This window comes from Pezoporus occidentalis, unplaced genomic scaffold (assembly GCF_034315485.1).
Source record: "Pezoporus occidentalis ecotype Australia unplaced genomic scaffold, CSIRO_AGI_Poc_V1 ctg31, whole genome shotgun sequence".
NCBI classification, from domain to species: Eukaryota; Metazoa; Chordata; class Aves; order Psittaciformes; family Psittacidae; genus Pezoporus; species Pezoporus occidentalis.
This window is the reverse complement of record NW_026915052.1, coordinates 5,198,308-5,216,313: the sequence shown is the minus strand read 5'-3', so window position 1 is coordinate 5,216,313 and position 18,006 is coordinate 5,198,308. Positions and strand designations below refer to the sequence as shown.

General features: G+C 42.3%; 1 long non-coding RNA gene across 1 annotated transcript; it reads right to left on the bottom strand.

The window, feature by feature from the left end:
- Positions 1 to 9,593: 9,593 nt before the first annotated feature.
- LOC134168457 (uncharacterized) lies at positions 9,594 to 16,826 on the bottom strand. Its single transcript, XR_009966561.1, has 3 exons — positions 16,696 to 16,826; positions 13,601 to 13,766; positions 9,594 to 10,622 (listed from the first exon to the last, which is right to left on the bottom strand). It is a non-coding gene; the product is annotated as an uncharacterized LOC134168457 (long non-coding RNA).
- Positions 16,827 to 18,006: the final 1,180 nt, after the last annotated feature.

Here is an 18,006-nt window from a genome sequence, read left to right as displayed (position 1 = left end):
TCAGTGTGTATGAATAGCATAGCTGGACTAGTTGTAGGAAGAGACCAAGAGAGCTGGGAGTATCTTAGTGTTGGAGGTGGAAAATCAGCACTAGGGCCATGCTGTCCTTAAGTGTGGGGTAGCCACTGTTCTAAGAGCTGTGAAACAATAGTCACCAGCTCCTCTTCTCGCTCTCAACAGACACACTAAAGCAGCAGAATCCTTAAATAAATATCATTAGAGGTTCTCCATAGCTGTCCATTACTGCTTCACCTCTATCTTCCCATTTTCTCCCTTGGCAGAAGAGGAAAAATCCTCTGCTCCAAACTAGAGTTGTACTCAGTTTTTCATATGCTCTTGGTAAGCCTTCAGCTATGCAGTCATTTTGCTTCTAATTTGTCATATAAATGCAGTATAACATGTAAGGAGCATCCTGATAATTGATATGCATGTACATGTGGGTAAAGAAATATAACATTAATTTTTCATGCATAATTACACAAACAGATAAATGGTATTTTACCTGGTAAAACAGATTGCTGTAAATTTACTTTAATACTCCTATTTTAAGCCTCTCTTAAGCCCCATATCCTAACTCTGTTTCAAACCATTTCAGAATTTTTTTTTGGTTGTTTTTTTAAGGAGGAAAAATGTCTTGCTAAGCAGTGATTAGCGATGCCTGCCTTTATCAGGAATAAAATAGTGCTATTGGGGAATAATTCTTCTCCAAGAAGTTTTTTATTGTGAAGCTAGTAAAAATGAGTTAAATGTAATTTTGACTCATCCATAATAATCTGTTTATAGCTATGATGGTTATTTCTGTTTTCTACAGAAGCAATCACTTGCTAGATAGAATAGTACCGTAATCCTAATTTATCACATACATTTTTTTGCTAGCAGCCAGCTGACTGCAGTAAATATCCCAGTCAGAACAAAGGTGCAAATAATCAATACATCTGTTCCATTTACACCAATAATGGCACATAGTAAGATTTATAGGCCTCAGTATAAAGGAGGTACACTACTGAGTTGATTACTCTTCAATAGCTGACATGCATTTGAGTTTTCCTTGTCTGTAAATATGACAAGAGACAACCTATTCATGGAAAATGATTGAATGCACCTCCAATGCCCTCTCATATGGAGTTTTTCCCTGATGGTTTTTTGTTTTAATTAAATTCTCTATGGGGAAAAAACTTACCTTGCTTCCCTTCCATGGGAAGAGATTTCAGTCAGCTGTCTGCCTACGTTCGCACCCCACACCAAACACAGGTCTCATTTTAATTCAAACCCAGATGTATTGCTTGCTACAGAAAGCAGTCATAGCTCATGATGGGAAAAATTGCCTCACCTGTCTAAAATTGCTCAGAACATTAAGAGCTTTATTATCTAAATGCTGATTTGGTTATCAATACTTTAATCAGAGAAAAAGAAATACTGTCACTGCTTGGAAGCTGAGTAGGCTAAATAAAGAAAATTTATGATGAAAAGAGCTCCAAGAGCAGGGACCTTCTAAAAGGAAGGAGAGTTAAGTGTCTGTTAATAAAGAAACTTTTTATATACTCTCTTCTGACATCAGATGCTACATTAAAAACAGATCATAGTTTCTAAAAATTAGGTCAGTAAGAGTTCATAATAAAGATATGGAAAGAGAATACAAAATTTTCAGTTTCTTTCTTTCATTTTTTTCTGGGCCCCAGAAAGGGCTCGCAGTCAGACCTCATACCCTTCAGCTCTGTCAGTGGGCAGGGCATCATGTTTTATTATCTCAAGTCTGCAAATATAAGACATCCAGGTCTCTTCCTACTGCTCTTCACACACAGCTCACAAGGTGGGTAGGAAGGAAATAAGTGAACAGCAGAGCCTACAGGCAGGTGGTTAAGCAGGTAGATATACTCCAGCAACAAATGCAGTCAGTTCACACTCACGCTCTCATCAGCAAAAACACCAGGTGACATGATATGGCTTGGTTATGGCTTCAGTTACAGCCTCAAGGTAACTCATGAGCCTACAGTAATCACATAGTATCATCTAACAGTCTGTTGAGTAGGAGGCAGATGACCAAATTTTTGTCTCATCCAAGCTGTGATACAGAACTATGAAGATGTCTCACCATAACCCTGAGATGATAGAAGCCGAAGTCCAGGAAAATGGGGAGACTGATCCAGTCTTCCTGTGATTGCCTTATCCTCAACAGAGAAAAAGGTACTCATTCAGCTCATACTTCATCCATGTTCGTTGGCTCACTATGTTCACAATGTTACCCCATTGCTTAAAAAACTGGAATAGTGTACAGGGGCATATCATATACCCAGAACTTTGCTAAGGAAAGCTAAGTTAGATGCCACTCAAACACAAAGAACTGTCAGATTTCTGATTACCCACAATATTTCATTCTGAATAAAGAAGTCCTGTTGAAAGTATGTATCATCTAAAAATGAGCATGAGGTTAAAGCTGCGTGGATAACTGGATAAAATGTTGTCATTAAAATTTGAAAGCCTTTGATTTTTTGTTGCAAAACTCTTCTAAAATAGGCATTTTTGTTTAATTTTTGTAACAGTTCCTATGGTTTCTTTATACATTTCCTGTCATGTATTATCAGTGAGGCTTTGAGCTTTTGTCTCCAGCACAGGCTGCTCAATTTTGCATTATGGGATCTAATCAACTCCTAGAAGAAAATGGCTACTTTTACAAAAGTGGGATGGACAGGTCAAGTTACCGTGTCAGTGTGCGAGGCCAAGCCATGGGTTGAAGACAGAAGTCCACCTCAGCCAAGCTCTTTTTCTCCTCCCTTAGAAGGCATGTTGCCATGAAAGGGTAACAGAAACGGGCAAGGGGATTTGAACATTGGGGTCTGGTGAGATAACAGGAGCCTCTTGTGCTCTTCCATCCTCCAGAAACAAGTGGCTACTGTCCTGTCAGGACAGGTTGTTTAAAAGCTGCTTTGCAGGCTTGACAGGAAACCCCTTTATCACTGATTGTCGTGGTTTAAACCCAGTCAGGTAACTCGTTCGCTCACTTCCCCCCCTTTTCTTGCCCTCCCCCTGCTCTCGGAGGGATGGAGAGGAGAATCGAAAAGAATGCAACTCCCACGGGTTGAGATAAGAACAGTTTAGTAACTAAGGTATAACACAAATCACTACTGCTACCACCAATGATAATAATGATAAAGGAAATAACAAGGGAAGAGAATACATCATCTCACCACCAGCCACCGATAACTCGCCCCCCCAGCCCGACCAAGCTCTGACCGATACCTCCTCCAACCCTGCAGTCTCCCAGCCCTTCCGGCTAACTCCCAGTTACACCCTGGCCATGACGTGCTGTGGTATGGAATACCCCTTTGGTCAGTTTGGGTCAGGTGTCCTGTCTCTGCTTCCTCCTGGCTTCCCCTCCCCCCTGGCAGAGCATGAGGCTCACAAAGTCCTTGGCCAAACCAAAATATCCTTGTTATCAGCTCTGTTCCCGAGCTGAAAGTCAAAACACTGCACTGCACCAGCTACCAAGAAGGGGAAAAATGACTGCTACTGCTGAACCCAGGACACTGATGAATCTGTGCCTTACCACAAGAATACTTACATCAAATGTTTGAAAACATTTTACCTATATGTATAAAAATGAATAGAGCAGGTTTATTACTTTCCTGGTTCCTTAAGGCAACAAGCAATACTGGCCATCAGAGTATGACAATAGAAGAAAGTAATCCTATGACATCAGGAAGCCAGGGTTAGCTCAGTCACTTTCTGCCATGCTTTTGCCAGAGAGAGATTAGTTTGCTTCCAGTTGCAGCTTTGGAAAGCTTGGTATGCCTTTTGGATTAACAAGGTCCTGCTACAGATGTAACAGGTACCAATCAGGCAACAGCAAACTATTTTCAGTGAAATTCTGCTGCAGTTCAGTTGTGGGTCCAAGTTGCACTTCCAGAGCACTTAGACCTCCTTGCAGAAGACCAGGACCTGAGCCTAATGTGATCTGTGCTGCCTGTGGGGTTGTAAACTGTATTTCTTCAGGAAAAAACATCTGATTGCTATCTGCAGAGTCACACGCCGGTGAGTCTGATTAATATGAATGTAGTGGAACAGAGGAAGAGCCTCCCAACCTTTGAATATATTTATTCCTGAATGAAGCAGCATGTCTGACAATATCTCTCAGAAATGTAAAGGTTTATTGCCTCATAAAGGAATAAAAGGATTAATTTAGAATAGGTCTATAGCCACTTGTAAAATATTTCATGTTAATAATTTATACTAATGGAATATATGATCTAGGGAGGGGGACATGGGTTGCTCCTGGGCAGTTGTTGACAAGGCAAACGTGGCTGGGGAGGCCTGGTCTGGACTTTTATTTGCTTGTCCCTGGTGGACTTGTAGGATGTTAAAAAGAGAGAGTGAGAACAAGAAGCAGACAAAGCATTTAATTCATCTACTCCTTATGTCACTGCAGAGTGCTCATCAGATGGCAGAGCTGATCAGCTCAGCAGGTTCCTAAAACATGCACAAGGAGAAAAAACTTAAGCTTTCATCTTTGTGATAAATAGTGAATCCTGATTTCCCTTTCTAACTTTAAAAAAAATCCCAAACAACCCCCCACACACAAAAGAAAACCCCATCCAAACTTAGTTGCCTCATGTGAGCACAGAAGAGCTCAGTAACAGCTCCAAGAGGCATACAGGAATTTAGAGGTCATAGATGCTGTGGTGGGTCTGAGAGAGATGTGGCTGAAGCAAGAGCTAGACTTGATAGGCAGCAATTATGCACTCTGAACAGACTCTTTCCACATGCGTGCTGTAAGTCTGTTATCTCCCTTTACCTATCTGAACTGTGTTTGTGATGGGTATTTCTGATACATAGTCTTGTACAAAGTCTGAGAAAGGACTTTGTGAGCTCAGCATTGCACACAGACTCTTAACCAAGAGATTTGCAGAAATGCTTCAGTTCTGTTCCGTCTGTGTCTTGTTTCATAAATCCATCTGCACTCTGACAGTATCACACAGAGACCAATGTCTCGGCAAGATATTTCCTTCAACTCTTTTGTATGACAACTAAGTCCGTGTAAGAAAAGGCATCACACAAGTAATTTTCAACTGTTTCTGCCAACATCAATAAATCATAATCAACAGAACTTGTCCTCACTTCTGTCCTTATTGAAAAAAATGTGACACAGTAATTCCTGGTTGTTTGGTTCTGTTTCATCTGACAGTGTAGAAAAACACAGGACTTTGTCCTACCTCTGCCTCATTTTTAAACATTAAATCTTGACCTCTGCTTACTGCCTACTTTCCCAGCTTTGCTTTTGTTAAGCTGCAAACATCTTTCTTTCATAACAATTTACATATGTAATTACTACAAGTACTTCAGGAATTGTTTGCTAAAAGGCTCTATGTCAATACTAATTATCAGTAATTAAAAATCCACAGCTATTAGGAAGATACTGATAGGGAGAAAATATCGCTTAGGAAGCAACTAACAATTGTGTAAGCAAAATTAAACATCAAATGACTTTCTAGCTTTGTAATTATATAATGTGACTCATCATCTGCTACATAAATGAAAGTGCAAATGGGAGAAAGGTGTCCCACACATGCGCATGCACACACACACACCAGCTTGTTTACCGTGTGTCTTCAATATTGCAAACTCATTTCATGTTGGGAGCAAACAACATTTAGAGGTCTCATGTTACATTTGCAGAAACTTAAAAGCTACTTTGAATATTTCATGTGGAAAGCCAAAATCTGATGTTTCCAGGCTGATCATACAGAATCATAGAATGGTTTGGGTTGGAAAGGACCTTAAAATCATCTAGTTCCAGCCCTTCTGCCATGGACAGGGATGCCTTACACTAGACCATGCTGCCCAAGGCTCTGTCCAACTCTGTCAAGGATGGAGCATTTACCACTTCTTTAGGCAAACTGTTCCAGGGCCTCACCACCCTCAAAGTAAAGAATTTCTTCCTTATATCTAACCTGAGCTTTCCCTGTTTAAGTTTAAACCTATTACCCCTTGTCCTATTGCTACAGTCTCTGATGAAGAGTCCCTCTTCAGCATCTTTATAGGCCCCCTTCAGATAGGGGAAGGCTGTTAGGAGGTCTCCATGCAACCTTCTCTTTTCCAGGCTGAACAGCCCCAGCTTTCTCAGCCTGTCTTCATACAGGAGGTGCTTGAGCTCCCTTATCATCCTCGTGGCCCTCCTCTTGATTTGCTCTAACAGCTCCATGTCCTTCTTATGTTGAGGACACCAGAACTGTGCACAGTACTCCAAATGGGGTCTCACAAGAGACCCCACTTAACTCTCAAATGCAAACTTAACTCTTCAGGTCTTAAAAGGCACTGGGTTTCTTTCTTTTGCTAAGTAAGCAAGAAAGTCTCCCATGTAAAGATCAGAAATATAATGCATGAACGAATGACATCGGTTTCTTATTTGTAGAGAATCTCTTTTCAGCCTCTTTGATGTACTTTTTAACTGCTAATGAATTTGTTTTGTTGTTAACTGTGGTTCAGCATCCACGTACTTAAAGTGGAACTTTGGTCCATCTACAGATGTCAAAGGGCATTTTGCCATTGTTGTAAGTGGAATTATATTTTCATTTTAGTGATTTATTACAGATTTCAGTAGGCTTCGAATCAACCTAGTCCATCTAAATTAATCAACTTTCTGAGCCTGGTGGGAAAAGTAAACAGGCAATCTATGTGCATTATACAGCAATCCCAAAGTCTGTACTCTGCTGTACCTGCTCCTGATGGTAGGAGAGAAAATCCATTAAGCAAGCAGACAGGAAAAGGGGGCAGCAATTTTACAAGAGGCAGATTTCTGCTCTCAGAGCACAGCCTCCATCTCACTAAAACCTGTCATTGTAACAGGGTAGCGTGAATGCGCCTGGAGCACAATGCCTCTGCTGGTGTTGACCCTTGACAAGAAAACGGTGTGGCTTTGAAAAAGGCTCTCTTCCCATAATAATGCTCAGCCTTGGCATGCTCAGCGCCTGCAGCCGCATTGTCAACAGGAGCGAAAAGCTGCTGGTCACACGAATGCAGCCAGGCTGAGCTGCCTCCAGAATTCATTTTTCAAATATGTTTTTATTCACTTCTGTGGAGTTTATTTTTCCCCTTTCTGGCTCCACCATTTTAGGCTAAGATTCAATACAGGGAAACGCTTCAATTATCTCTGGATCAGGCCCTCAGATTGCATTGTGGCTGAGGCTTTGAAAATTGCTGTTATCAAAACTATTAGCTGACTTGCCTGTGCTATTTTGAGCTGGACTGAAGAGGGCTTGATGGGATACTGAATCACTCATAAACCACAAATCAGGCAAGAATAACAGGAGTTTCACTGTTGGGTTTTGACTTTCAGCTTCTACAAGGGTTTCTCAGCAAACAGCCATCCTGTTCCCTCTTGGTGAGCTGCCAGACCCAAACTCCTCTGAGCCTTAGGCTAAGGTGTGGCAGAAAAGGGCAGTTGTTTCTGCAAAGTCTAACCTTAACTTGGCTTGGTTTGCTCCTGGCAACAGGACACTACCAGCCTGGTGCTGGTGGGGGATTCCTTCCTGGGATGTGAGGCTTGCAACACACCAGCTCAGGGGCAGCTCCAGTAAAACCATCACTTGTCCATCTGCTACCTACAAGTGATGAGAGCCAAAAGAAAAAGAGTCCAACCTCTGCAGCTCTGCATTCACTTCTGCATATCTCTTGCCTTGGGCCCAGCCTGCCCCTAAAGGTACACACCAAGCATGGGAACTTCCTGATATCTGGAAAAGCTTAACTGTCATGCAGCTCCCTAAACCAGTTTTCTAGTAGTAGTACTGGCATCACCATATCTGCCAGTAAGTAATGTTTTGGATCGATATTTTGTTAATTTACAGCATTTCCTCTGTCTTAACTCATAATATTCATTCTTCCCCTCCTACTTTTCACTTCTTTCTTTTTCCCTCTTTTGCTGCACCAAAGCATGAAATCATTGTTTGTCAAAAGATAATCTGCTTGCAGGTGTGCTTAGTTGTAACGAATAATGTTTTCTTCAAATGCCTTTCTCTTAGTTGAGAAGTCACATCCTCCTCTTGCTCTCCAACTCATAGGCTAAAACCCCAGCTAAAACACAAGACAGAGGAGATGAGTTCAAAGCTCTCTTCCATCTGAGCATTTCAGAACCTCTTGTGTCCAGTTACAGGTGCGCCACCAAGATGAGGGTAATTTGAGGAAGAGCTTTTTTTATCACCCTTATTGAAGCAATTTGACTTTTCAAGAGTGAGATGAAAGTGGGTCATTGTAATGGTTTCTGAAAAATCACCACTGAGCTCTGCATCCATCGCTCAGGGCCGAAGAATGGTGGAGTACACAGAAAGGAAGTGTGTCTGCGTGGGAATTAGTAAGCTATCAAAGTTTTACAGTGGCATGTACCACAAGCAGTACAGGAACTGTAACTATATTTGGTGAAATATTATCACCAAAGCAGCCTTCAGTAAGTGGTTAGGTCCAGAGGGGACTGACTGCCTGTCAGCAAGCCAGATACCAGCAAGCCCAGGGAGAAAGTTTCTCCTCCAGGACCATATGTGCGGCCACCCGCTCTTGGCAGGGCAGAACATAGACCCAAACTGCAGGTGCTCTTCACTCCCACCCACTTTCCTTCACCTCATCCCTTCAGGTCATTCAGACATATTCACAGCCTTACTCCCACTCACTTCTATTTTTTCTTTGTTTATTTCTATATACTTCTTTTTATATTTACTTCTATCTTTTTTTTTTTTTTTCTCTAATGTGAAAAGAAAACAGGTTTCCTCAACAGCTGCTGGTAGTCCTCTGATCAGCTTGAACTGGGATGCCAAAGTGCATCACTTACAACAGTGGGAAGATCAAAAAACCACCCCAAAATGTTGACTATTTATTCTAAGGCTGTCATTCAGTTTTCGAAAGATTGCTAAAATTTAGCTGGAACACAGCAAAACCAGGTTTTCAGACAAGATTGTCCTTCTTTCCAGCTTCTCACTGTACTATTAGTTCATCCTTTCCTATGGCTTCAGATCACCTGTGTCCAGGTCTGCCAGAGACTAGCAAATCCCAGTAAGCAAGAGGACAAAATTAATGAAACTGTTTTGAGTCTGATTTTATATTCGGCTCAGGACTAGCTTCCCCTTTTTGGCAAGAAGAGGGAGGGTGTGTATGTTTGTTTATTGTGTGTTTAGCTTGCAGTGGTTCCATTGGTGGTGGGGATTGTGAATGTGCTTGCTCATTCCTCATGGTTTCATTGTAGAAGACAAATACAGTTGATTTAGAAGGAAAGAGTCTTGCCAAAGACAGTTGCAATGGCTTTGTTCTAAGTAAATTTAATGCAATATGCTTTGGCTAACAGCTGCAGCTTTGGAAAGGAGCAATTCACCTTCTCCCAAAAATAACCATGAGAAGCTAAATAACTGTCTGAGAAGCTAGTTTATGCACAGAAAGATTCAAAGGCCTGCAGTGCTAGCTAATATAATCAAACAGCTATCAAAAATCCTGGCCAGCTGAGCTAGTGAGTCCCAGGAGGGCGAAGAAAAAAGGGAGAGAAATAAAAATTCCTAAGGACAATTCTCTGTGTAGATTGAATATATGCTCTTTTATTCTGGGAAAGATAAAATGGAATAAAAGTGTGAAAGACCAACAGCTTTATGTATTAAAATACTTAAAGAAATAGTCATTATGGCATTAGTCCAGGACATATTATTTCATCTAACAGAGGTTAATACATTTCATAGATACTAGGGCCAGAAAAGGCTATTAGGATCACCTAGTCTATATTTAATATAACTCAGGTTCAGAAATAGATGCAGGGACCTGACAGGCAGACTGACAGACAGCAAAGTGTAAGGGCATTCCCAAGGTCCTTAAGAGAAAGGGGAGAGAGCCAGACACAATCTGTCAACCAATTCTCTAACAGAGGCAAGTGAACTTTGTCTGGAGACAAGACATTGTCTTACGATGAGGTTCAACTGCTTCACTGAAGTAGCAAGGTCTGTTCTGCAAGACTCTCCCAACCCTGTTGTGGTATGGACCAGAAGGGTCACCTTCCCTCACATTCAACAGCCACGGTTTGCTATGGGTGCACAGCACCTTGTCAGATCTCAGCTTTCCTCTTGCAACATGCAGGGGTCTCCTGTCCTCTCTCCCACTCAGCTACAGGTGGCTTTTGCTGAGTTACTGCAGAGAAAAGCCCACGGCTGCCTTGGGCTGGCTGCTGTCATTGTTCCATGCAAAACATGCAATTTCTTCTCCTAGTCCACCTCTCCAGCCAGCTGGCTGTGGGGGACGGGAGAGCAGCTGGGTTGGCTCTTTTCACAGCTCTTTGAAGCAGCCACATGACAACCAAGTGTGATAGCACTGGTGGGTGGTCTGGCTGCAACCTGTGGCTTCTCACAAGGAGCATGGAGCAAGTTAAGTGCTTCAAAAGGCGGGTGTGTAGGAAGCTGCCTCAGATGCTACCTACTGCAGAGATGGGTAGATAGGTTATAAGTTCTTCTCTCCCCTGAGCTCCAGCACTTTGCCTGGGACTGAAGAGACATGCCGGGTATTTTTATTTCCACACCAAACTTAAGATGTTCACCACAGGCTTAAACAGAGGAGTGTGAACATCTTTCGAATTTACTTTTTGGGTCGTTTGTTTTCTAAACCTGCCCCTGTTTTGGAAGAAAAGAAAAAGGCTTTTAAAAAAAGTAGTGGCTTGGAAATTTGCCCTAGTTTGTAAGTGGAAAAAAGTAAATACATAAATAATAAGAATCACATTTATTTTCACCACAAAAGACGCTTCACCGTTTCCACACACATACCCCACCAAATCACTGCATTTACTGTAAAGGCTTCTCTTTTTCCAAGAGTGACAAAGGGTTTCTTTAAAAAGCTTTTGTTCCATGCTGGCATACTGGGCTGTAAAACCTGGGCCCAGCCCTGAGCTGCAGTTCCTGCTGGTGTCTGTTATCCTTTTTCTCCTTTGGCCTTGGGGCAACACAGCAAAGCAGAGAGTGAGGCCCCTTCTGAGCCTTATGTGCTTGCAGCTCACCCCTGAAAGAGAGCTCAGGTGACTTTGTTCTCCAGCTTCATTTGTATGCCATGGATCTAAACACCAATCATTCCTATTGATTTCATTATGAATTTGCCATGTGGAACAGCAGCCAGAAGAAAAGGTTGTCTTGTAGCTATAAGCAGAAAAAAAACCACTCCCACCAAAATAACAACAGTAAAAAGGAAACCCAGAACTTTCCTTTGCATTAGATGAACATCTTGGCATGTTAAAAATCACCCTTGAGCACCTCCCACTGAAAATTAAATGAAAGCCTCAGTTTTGTCATGGAAGCTGAAAATGTTATTGTTTGTGGGCATTCTTGATGTTACAATATATCTCATTTAAAATCATAACAGATGAGTGTTCTCCAAATTGTTGGTTCAAATGAGATAATACTCCATCATATTTCTCTGTCAAACACAAATCCACATGACTAGCACAATATAAATACAATCACTGGCTGGTATAAAAGCTTCAAATACTATTTTAAATCCTGCAAGTATAGATGGTGCTCAAATTGACAGCGCAATGCTCTGTCAGTTCCCACTGCCAATCTCATTAGGGAAGTAAACGGCTCTGTCTTATTTTATCCTGTTCTTTACATGATTGTTGTGGTTTAATCCCTAGCCAGACAGCTTGTTCACTCACTCCCAGTGAGTGTTGCTGGGCTGAGAGCAATCGAGCCTCCCCCCCCCCCGGGGCTCTCTCCTTCCCTGCTCCTGGAGGAACGGGGAGGAGGATTGAAAGAGTACAACTCCCACGGGTTGAGACAAGAACAGTCCAGCAACCAATGTACACCACAAATCACCACCGCTACCACCACCAACAACAATAAGAGAAAATAACAAGGGAAGAGAATACAATACCACCGGCCAAGAAATTAGTACCACCCAGAAGCCCGTGTCCTTCCAGGTAACTCCCAGTTACATCCTGGGCATGATATGCTGTGGTATGGAATACCTCTTTGGCTAGCCTGGGTCAGGTGTCCTGCCTCTGCTTCCTCCCGGCTTCCACTCCTCCCTGGCAGAGCATGAGGCTCACAAAGTCCTTGACCAAACCAAAACATCATTGTTATCAGCTCTGTTCCCAAGCCGAAAGTCAAAACACTGCACTGCACCAGCTTACCAAGGAGAAAAATGACTGCTACTGCTGAACCCAGGACAACGATGCACTAAAAAAGGACTTAAAAATTCTAGTAAATGAAAATATATGGTACAATGAACAGTTAAAAATGTCAATTGAATTAGTTGTTGTGTGATATCTTTTCAGCATTCAATGTGAACACAGATGCTGCCTGTGGTTTATAGAGGTTTGTGCACAAGGAATGTGAAGTGGAACAAATAAGATTTGAATTTTTTTTTATAGCATTACACTGCAGATAGTTTTTTCTTTTTTTAATTAGCTCCTATTTCCACACCTTTGGCAACTGAATAATTCAGAGAAACTTGTCTTTCATTGTTGTTGCTGTTGCAGTGGCTTCTTTTACAGAGAAGTAGCTCTTACAAATGGCAGGCAGCTTATTTATCATTTAGTTTAGAAATGACCCAACAATTAAACAATTAAAGTCACAGGGAGTGTGTTATGGTCTGCTCAGGGTCTAGCTGCCAGATGTATGGTGACAAATTTATCCCAAGCCCTAACTGATGCCAGGACTGCTAAAAGTTTGCTTCCCTTTCCATGAGATTTCCTACATGCTCCACCAAGTGGAAAAGCCTGAAGAAGTCAGTTTGGTGGAGCAGGGCTCAGGGAGCAGGTTCCTCACCAGTCGCTCAGCTCATCTAAGGGGGGACTGGAGAGACTCAGTGCCAACGCAGCACTTCATCAACCTGTTGCTGCCTCCTGGCCTAATGTTACACCCTTAGCAATAAAACACAAGCTGGATATAAAATAGACACGAAGCCCATCACTCTCAGGACTTCAAAGCAACAGGCAATATTTTATATCAAAATAAACAAACAAATGCATGTAGACATAAGTGATGTTTATGCAGGAAGGGAATAGTCCCACCAAGTCTATTGCTAGAGAGCACAGCTTTGCACAAGTACTTTGTTGAAAAACTCCAGGGACAAGGTGTCGCATAAGGATTCCCTCGGGCTCCAAGCCTCCCTCTTGCTTCACAATGTGTGGGCAGGATACAGCTGTTCAGCTCCACTGCGTGCTCTTCTCATCCAAACTGTTCACATAATGCAAAAATTACATCCCTCAAGGCACTATGGAAATTCACATCCTAATACAGTTTCAAATGCCTATTTATTTCACAGCCCAGTGCAAATATTATATCTGCTCCAGAATCCACTGTTTCAAACGATACTGCAGTGCCTCAATTAAGTCTGTGGGATTTCTTTTGTACCTAAAAAGGACAAGGAATTTCTTAGCCTTTGCAGAATAACGAAAATAAGTATTTATTTAAAAAAAAAAACATAATAAAAAAAATCAGTGACATGTTCCCCCCCCCCCCGCCCCATTCTTTCAAGGTACATTCAAACTTCAGGAAACCTGTGAATTACATAAAAGGTCATTCTGGGGGCTCAGCAGAAAGGACTATTTTAGGTTAAGTATTGCTCTATAGCCTGCTCACCTACTCCACCTGAGCACTCCCAATTCACAGGAGAAACAAAAAGGATTTCTGCTGCTATACGTCATACAAATGCAACATGATATGAAATGTTTATAGATGGACTTGAGAAATTCCTAACTCAATCTTTCAGCACTGACATTAGTTTGAAAAGTGGCCCTTATGTTTTCAGCATCCATTTCAAGGCTGGGAAGCAAGAACAGAATAATGAGCTCAGCTCAGCTCAGGGGATCTGGGGAACCTCTTTCCAACATCAGCCCTGACTAACCAGGATCCTTGTGTTGCCCCGGGGAGCCATACAAGGCCACGTCCACAAATGAAGGGGCTTACACACTCTCCCACTGAATACAGATCCTGGCCTCACCACCACACTGCATCAGGGAGGGTTTGCAGTAAAAAAACATTGTTTACTGTCATGTGCAATCTGTCTGTCTCTTTTGCTCATGTCCCTCAAATCTGCACTTCAGAAATGTTCATATGTGTCCTTTAGCTCAGTTGTAGGAGAAAAAGGCATTTGCCAGGTTATGCAATAGGAAGTATGGTAAAAACTCTGATTACAAACCCAAGCTGTGTGAAATGGTCAACAGAGAGCCCTGGAACAGGCAGCCTGTATTAAGCCCCAGATTTAATTCAAGCCATCAGAAAAGAAAAAAAAAAAATAAAAGGAAAGAGGATAGTTGACATCTGGCAGCATCTGCCTTTTCAGGTACTGCCAAAATATTAGGCTTTCTCATCTGTTTTCCTCATTGGTTTTGCTTTGTTTTGTTTGGTTTTTTTTTGGGGGGGGGGGTGATTTAAATCCTACAGTTGCAATTGATCTAACATGCCAAAGGTCCTTCCTGATAATTAGTGATTTTCTTGATCTCCTTTTTTTTATATGCCCTGTCCTCAGATACCCATTGTCCCTCTAAATCTCTCTGCATCCCCTAAATCTTGATTAGATCTTGTAGGTTCTGTTTCTGTATTGCTTTCACTGCTGTAGGCTTTGTTTGCACTCCAGGTCTGTCATTCCACCAGGATCCAACTGTAGTTCAAAGATGCTCTTCTGTTCTTTGCCATAGGCTAAACTACCCTTTTACAACAGTTGTAGCTGCTGTCCCAGTCGTCTGTGAACTGCTGTTCACCTCAGCATTCATCAAGAGGTACTAATAGCAAAGAGTCAGTATGAAACATATAATTCTGGATTAAACCTAAGGAAGAAACTTGGGCTTCATGATATAAAGCAGATTCAAGCATTCGGTTCAGGAATGGAATGGAAAAATCTAATTTACAGTTTGTCCTGGGTTCAGCAGTAGCAGTCATTTTTCCCCTTCTTGGTAGCTGGTGCAGTGCAATGTTTTGACTTTCAGCTCGGGAACAGAGCTGATAACAAGGATGTTTTGGTTTGGCCAAGGACTTTGTGAGCCTCATGCTCTGCCAGGGAGGAGGGGAAGCCAGGAGGAAGCAGAGACAGGACACCTGACCCAAACTGACCAAAGAGGTATTCCATACCACAGCACGTCATGCCCAGGATGTAACTGGGAGTTAGCCGGAAGGGCTGGGGGACTGCGGGGTTGGAGGAGGTATCGGTCAGAGCTTGGTCGGGCTGAGGGGGGGCAAGTTATCGGTCGGCTGGTGGTGAGGTGATGTATTCTCTTCCCTTGCTATTTCCTTTATCATTATTATCACTGGTGGTAGCAGTAGTGATTTGTGTTATACCTTAGTTACTAAACTGTTCTTATCTCAACCCGTGGGAGTTGCATTCTTTTTCGATTCTCCTCTCCGTCCCTCCGAGAGCAGGGGGAGGGCAAGAAAGGGGGGGGAAGTGAGTGAACGAATTGCCTGACTGGGTTTAAACCACGACACAGTTTTACGCTATATCAACACATTATGGAAGAAGGACCTAACCCAGACCTGAGGTTTGGATGTCTCTGTGATTTAAATCATTAAATCATCCTCCTGTTTAAATGCCCACATCACATATTTAGGGGCACAGGAAACAGCAGGAACATTTCACACTATTGACTGCTTCATGGTTAAGCCATGGCACAGGAGGACAAGACAGAGGAAACCTAAATCCAGGACCTAAGGCTGGGGCAACCAGTTAGAAGAGGGGGAGCCAACATTCTAGCTGCTGCTTTCTAAAGTTTCTAGAGACTAAGGCCAAGGCAGAAGTCTTCACTCTCCTACATGACCTCACTTGCCCACAGTTGCACCTGGTCTGTCAATCTCAAAATCAGAGATTTTGCTTGCTCTTCAGGTAGCCCTGTAAGCTGTTTCCTACCTGGCTGCAAAGTTTCCTAGCATCAGTATGTTATGCAGAAGACGGTTTTGGACTGTCAGCTCTCTGTAGCAGTGGTAGGTGTGTTTTCAGCATGTTTAGTTGAATTAAGACCCTCAGGGCAGAGGATTTCGAAACAGAGAAGCCTATATTTTTGTAAATCAACCAAGCATAGGTAGAAGGTAAACACCCTTCTCTTGGCCAAGATAGCAGTACTCCTACCCTGAAGTATAACAGAATCAACTTATTAAAGACTCTTCAAGAACATTTACACTCTTTTAGGGTATCTCAGATTCTGAGCTGCTTAGGAAGAGATCTGCTTGGTCACTGGTTTTCAGTGAGGATCTAGAAAAGGTCTTCCAGACTACACAGAACAACAGACACGGTAAACACTTGCGAGGAGGGAGGAAAGGGATCTCTCGGCAGACATCTCCATGGGAAGACTGAATAAAAGGTGGCACATTATGAGGAGAATACTGCTTAAAGCAAACCAGACACCTGACACAAAACTCGCCTGCCCTGCTGCACGTTACCAGCCACTTACTGGCATTCTAAGATAGGGTTTGACATATGTTTTTCTTCTCTAACCCCCCACCAAGGAAAGCAGTTTGTCTGCTGGCTGAGAGCCCCTTTGGAAATGCTGGCAGGTTCCCTTTTGACTTCCTTTCCCCAGCGTACCTTGCCCTGTGTTTTTTTGGCAGCAGAAGTGGTGACTTCAAAGGAAGCAGTGGGAATGAGCTTTAAAAGGGTGGGCACTCAGTAGCAGCCACATTAGCAGCTGACTGTTTCTGAGAATTTGTTAAAAGAGAGTGGCCTCAGTAGCAAGGAATACATTACCAGGTACAGGGTACTTACAATGCAGAGAGAACAGCAGCCTGTTCTTTATCAGCTGCCAGGCTGGTGACTAGCTTTGGCAGACCAAATCAGGAGTCTTGGGAACAAAAAAGGCAGAATTTTCTGCAGTGTTTAGATCCTGCATTTGCAGACTGTCTTGCTAGAGACAGAAAGAGAAGAGGGAGATTACAGTTGTGATAATTTACATAGCAATGCCAGGTTTAGCGAAGCTGGATTCCAATTCACCTGGGAGAGGGCATTTGGATAGTGCCAGCTGTTAATGGAAGCACACAGGGCATAGAGAGGCAATGAATTGTACAGTAGTGACATATACTTTGGAGAGATGGCACAGGAGTATCACAGTGGCAGACTTTTAACAGCTCTGGGTCTTCTGGGCACACCCAGCTTTTCTAAACCCATTCAGTATAGCTTCTAACACAATTATCACAGCCACATTTTCAAGCCAACGTTATGTCAGAAGCACTCAGTATATGGAGCTCTTTGGAAAATTGGCTCCTACTTTTTGGCAGTAATTGAAAGCTGAGCTCTTAGGAAAATGGGAGCTCTAAATGCTTGGATGACATTTCTCAACTTTGCTCACAAATAGGAGAACCTGCCACAAAGGCAATGACATCAGCTATCTTTTAAGTATATCACCATCAGACAGACTATTGTTACATTTGCTCTTCTATTTCATCTTCATGAGAACTATAAGGCAAAGTTAGCAAAAGCAGACTGACAAACCACTTCAGCATTCAGATTCAAATATTCCCTGTTTTAATAGACAGCTGTATCTAAACAGAAACAGTACTGATGTGCATGTAACAGTATGTGCCGTGCATGTCTGTTCCTTTAAATGAAAGGAAACACCAGGCAGTTATCTCCATCATCATTTATTATGTGACATAGGATGAACAATTACATACTGTGCAATAAGTTAAGTGAGGTTTTGATTGCGGCTGCATTTATGGATGGTTTATCCTGACCTTTCATAGCCTTAAAAACTAATAACTGAAGCAAAACGAAGTTTACCAGCTCCTTTCAGAAACTAGCCATGTGAGCACAACCAAATCCCAGGCTTTACTAAAGCCTGGACTCCTGAGCTAGTGAGGAACTGAGTCACTTCCCATGTCAGATGGTGATGGACAATGTCTTTTCTTTTTGACCAAATTAGCAAAAAGTGTATAGGGCTTATAGCTAAGGGCAAATCATCACCTTAACTAAATTACACTGAGTTTGCAGCTTTCATTGTCTGCATACTTCATTCATTAAGACAATAACAACTGTTGTGATACCTTGAATGAAGAATCTAAGAAATGTGGTGTATCTAAG